At 57.0% G+C, this 5,000-nt stretch overlaps 1 pseudogene; it reads left to right on the top strand.

Moving 5' to 3' along the window:
* Positions 1 to 4,288: 4,288 nt before the first annotated feature.
* Positions 4,289 to 5,000, top strand: part of LOC124733688 — a 4,222-nt pseudogene continuing 3,510 nt past the window's right edge.

The raw sequence follows: 5,000 nt of genomic DNA, 5'->3' as shown, positions 1-5,000 counted from the left end.
AACCCATGTTGTCCCCTAACCTAACCCATGTTGTCCCCTAACCTAACCCATGTTGTCCCCTAACCTAACCCATGTTGTCCCCTAACCTAACCCATGTTGTGCCCTAACCTAACCCATGTTGTGCCCTAACCTAACCCATGTTGTGCCCTAACCTAACCCATGTTGTGCCTTAACCTAACCCATGTTGTCCCCTAACCTAACCCATGTTGTCCCCTAACCTAACCCATGTTGTCCCCTAACCTAACCCATGTTGTCCCCTAACCTAACCCATGTTGTCCCCTAACCTAACCCATGTTGTGCCTTAACCTAACCCATGTTGTCCCCTAACCTAACCCATGTTGTCCCCTAACCTAACCCATGTTGTCCCCTAACCTAACCCATGTTGTCCCCTAACCTAACCCATGTTGTCCCCTAACCTAACCCATGTTGTCCCCTAACCTAACCCATGTTGTCCCCTAACCTAACCCATGTTGTCCCCTAACCTAACCCATGTTGTGCCCTAACCTAACCCATGTTGTCCCCTAACCTAACCCATGTTGTGCCTTAACCTAACCCATGTTGTGCCTTAACCTAACCCATGTTGTCCCCTAACCTAACCCATGTTGTCCCCTAACCTAACCCATGTTGTGCCTTAACCTAACCCATGTTGTGCCGTAACCTAACCCATGTTGTGCCTTAACCTAACCCATGTTGTGCCTTAACCTAACCCATGTTGTGCCTTAACCTAACCCATGTTGTGCCTTAACCTAACCCATGTTGTGCCTTAACCTAACCCACGTTGTCCCCTAACGTAACCCACGTTGTCCCCTAACGTAACCCACGTTGTCCCCTAACGTAACCCACGTTGTCCCCTAACGTAACCCACGTTGTCCCCTAACGTAACCCACGTTGTCCCCTAACGTAACCCACGTTGTCCCCTAACGTAACCCACGTTGTCGCCTATCGTAACCCACGTTGTCGCCTAAACCTGCTCTGTAATTGTTATACGACTCGTTCAATTAGTGTAGTGTTGCCCACCCGCAACCCTCGCAATATAGTTCGCTACTCGCACTGCCCGCTCCCCTGTGTATCGCTTCATGTTAAACACCTTGCAAGTCTTGCTGACTTTCCACATGCTCCTGCTGTACACTGTAATGTGGATGGCAGCAGGGCGTACATGCCGCCCCCCCCCCCCCCCCACCTCTCCCCACGTCCCCACCTTGCCCCCTGCCTTCGCAAGGTGGTTGGTGACAAGTTTGCATGTTCAATGCCCTTCGCATGCGACGTACGCAGGCTACGTTGTGGTGCGGCCTGTGTCAACTGTCCGCTGATGTCGTACGCGTGAACCACAATCTGTACTGCACATTCGTCCTTATGTACTGAATGATACATCGTGGCACATGTGTGACCGTACAACGACTGCGCCCAAAAACGGCGGACCATACAGTGCAAATATTGTGCACGCAGCTACGTGTCGTCTCCCTATGAGAGCTGGATTGCAGTGTGGTACGCCATAGAGACGTGTGGGAGGAACGGACGCCGTGGATGGCGATCAGCATGAGCTGTCTGTTGATGTATTCGGACCTAGTCGTCTCTCCTCACACACCGTGATGGCATGGTGCAGCGCGTTCCATATCTGCGACATGCTACAGAAGCCGGTTGACAGTCGTTCGAGCAATGGACATCGCATACGTACGGGGGCCACCTTCCACGTATTGTCTAGGCGTGCACATTTTGTTGCGTGTATGTGGGCAGACGTAGTGTGGCGTGACACCTGACACAGGCATGCAATAATGGTTGAAGTTGCAAATGGCGATGGACGCCTACGTTTTCTGGTGAAGTTACGCAAATGAAGAAATGGTAACCCGTTGTGGTGCGGTTGTTCTCGCTAGGGGTGAATCGGTGATGGCGACGATAGGTTGAGGTACTAACCGGTTGTTCCAGCGATACCCACCATGCCGACGAAACTGAACGGCATCTGGGTGTGAAGCGATACGCGGCGGTGGCTGGGTGGGACCGTCCCCGGCCGGTGAGGGGGCGCCTCCCGGCGTGCTGGCCGCGCGGTGCGTGGGCGCACGCGCTACAGCCGGCTGGTGGGGGCGGCCAGTGGCAGGCGCGCCGGCCGACGGACGCGGCAGGCGTCGCAGCTGCGCGCCGGCGCACCCTGCGCGCGGCGCCGTGCGGCCAAAGTAGGTCCTCGCGGGCCCGGTGCGAAGCGCGGTGGACATCTGCAGTGTGCTGGTCCGATTGAGGACTGTGTGCGTTGAGGATGCGCCGCCGCCCGGCGCTCGGCGCCGCGACGCCGTCTGCTGCTCGGTCGCCCCAGCGGTTCTCGCTGGTGGTTTGTATCGCAGCTGTGCGGATGTGTTGGCGTGTGCGCTGTGCTGGGAGAGTTCGCTTCGGCACCCAAGTGGGGCTTTTGTCCTTCTGTGGCGCTGGCGTTGGAGCTGCCGGTCACCGTAGGTGGCGCGTGTTGTCTCCCGCCGGCAATGCCACGACAGCACGCTCCCGGGCCTCTGTCGGCAGCGGCAAGCTCAGTTGGGAGCACGGGTGGTCGCACCGAAAGCGTCTACTCGCCTAACTCCGGGCGATTGCGCCTCTCTCGAACCCGACCAAGTACTTGGGACGGCGCTGCGCGCCGCCGGGACCTGAGAGGGTTTCGAGGTGTATTGTGCAGGGGAGCTCAGCCTCCTCCTGTTTGCAGAATGATTGAGCGGACGCTTGCGTGTTCGCGCGGGCCCCCGGGACACACTCCCGGGCGGCCGGCTGCTCAGCTCTAGTTGACGCAGCTCCCTGGTTGATCCTGCCAGTAGTCATATGCTTGTCTCAAAGATTAAGCCATGCATGTCTCAGTACAAGCCGCATTAAGGTGAAACCGCGAATGGCTCATTAAATCAGTTATGGTTCCTTAGATCGTACCCACGTTACTTGGATAACTGTGGTAATTCTAGAGCTAATACATGCAAACAGAGTCCCGACCAGAGATGGAAGGGACGCTTTTATTAGATCAAAACCAATCGGTCGGCTCGTCCGGTCCGTTTGCCTTGGTGACTCTGAATAACTTTGGGCTGATCGCACGGTCCTCGTACCGGCGACGCATCTTTCAAATGTCTGCCTTATCAACTGTCGATGGTAGGTTCTGCGCCTACCATGGTTGTAACGGGTAACGGGGAATCAGGGTTCGATTCCGGAGAGGGAGCCTGAGAAACGGCTACCACATCCAAGGAAGGCAGCAGGCGCGCAAATTACCCACTCCCGGCACGGGGAGGTAGTGACGAAAAATAACGATACGGGACTCATCCGAGGCCCCGTAATCGGAATGAGTACACTTTAAATCCTTTAACGAGTATCTATTGGAGGGCAAGTCTGGTGCCAGCAGCCGCGGTAATTCCAGCTCCAATAGCGTATATTAAAGTTGTTGCGGTTAAAAAGCTCGTAGTTGGATTTGTGTCCCACGCTGTTGGTTCACCGCCCGTCGGTGTTTAACTGGCATGTATCGTGGGACGTCCTGCCGGTGGGGCGAGCCGAAGGCGTGCGACCGCCCCGTGCGTGCTCGTGCGTCCCGAGGCGGACCCCGTTGAAATCCTACCAGGGTGCTCTTTATTGAGTGTCTCGGTGGGCCGGCACGTTTACTTTGAACAAATTAGAGTGCTTAAAGCAGGCAAGCCCGCCTGAATACTGTGTGCATGGAATAATGGAATAGGACCTCGGTTCTATTTTGTTGGTTTTCGGAACCCGAGGTAATGATTAATAGGGACAGGCGGGGGCATTCGTATTGCGACGTTAGAGGTGAAATTCTTGGATCGTCGCAAGACGAACAGAAGCGAAAGCATTTGCCAAGTATGTTTTCATTAATCAAGAACGAAAGTTAGAGGTTCGAAGGCGATCAGATACCGCCCTAGTTCTAACCATAAACGATGCCAGCCAGCGATCCGCCGCAGTTCCTCCGATGACTCGGCGGGCAGCCTCCGGGAAACCAAAGCTTTTGGGTTCCGGGGGAAGTATGGTTGCAAAGCTGAAACTTAAAGGAATTGACGGAAGGGCACCACCAGGAGTGGAGCCTGCGGCTTAACATTGCGGTCCATGGATTCCGTTCCCGGGCCACGTCTGGCTGAGGGTCGGCTACGTATACTGAAGCGCGCGGCGTTTGCCCCGCTTCGCAGACCTGGGAGTGTCGCGGCCGCCTGTGGGGCCGGCCGCGTCTCCTCAAACGTGCGATGCGCGCCCGTCGCCTGGCGGTTCGCATACCGGTACTTTCTCGGTAGCGTGCACAGCCGGCTGGCGGTGTGGCGTGCGACACCTCGTACAACGACCTCAGAGCAGGCGAGACTACCCGCTGAATTTAAGCATATTACTAAGCGGAGGAAAAGAAACTAACAAGGATTCCCCCAGTAGCGGCGAGCGAACAGGGAAGAGTCCAGCACCGAACCCCGCAGGCTGCCGCCTGTCGTGGCATGTGGTGTTTGGGAGGGTCCACTACCCCGACGCCTCGCGCCGAGCCCAAGTCCAACTTGAATGAGGCCACGGCCCGTAGAGGGTGCCAGGCCCGTAGCGGCCGGTGCGAGCGTCGGCGGGACCTCTCCTTCGAGTCGGGTTGCTTGAGAGTGCAGCTCCAAGTGGGTGGTAAACTCCATCTGAGACTAAATATGACCACGAGACCGATAGCGAACAAGTACCGTGAGGGAAAGTTGAAAAGAACTTTGAAGAGAGAGTTCAAAAGTACGTGAAACCGTTCTGGGGTAAACGTGAGAAGTCCGAAAGGTCGAACGGGTGAGATTCACGCCCATCCGGCCACTGGCCTCCGCCCTCGGCAGATGGGGCCGGCCGCCCGCGCGGAGCAATCCGCGGCGGGGTCGTGTCCGGTTGCCTTTCCACTCGCCGCGGGGTGGGGCCGTTCCGGTGTGCGGTGGGCCGCACTTCTCCCCTAGTAGGACGTCGCGACCCGCTGGGTGCCGGCCTACGGCCCGGGTGCGCAGCCTGTCCTTCCGCGGGCCTCGGTTCGCGTCTGTTGGGCAGAGCCC

This window comes from Schistocerca piceifrons, unplaced genomic scaffold (genome assembly GCF_021461385.2).
Source record: "Schistocerca piceifrons isolate TAMUIC-IGC-003096 unplaced genomic scaffold, iqSchPice1.1 HiC_scaffold_1405, whole genome shotgun sequence".
In the NCBI taxonomy this organism is placed as follows: Eukaryota; Metazoa; Arthropoda; class Insecta; order Orthoptera; family Acrididae; genus Schistocerca; species Schistocerca piceifrons.
This window is presented reverse-complemented; position numbering and strand designations above follow the sequence as displayed.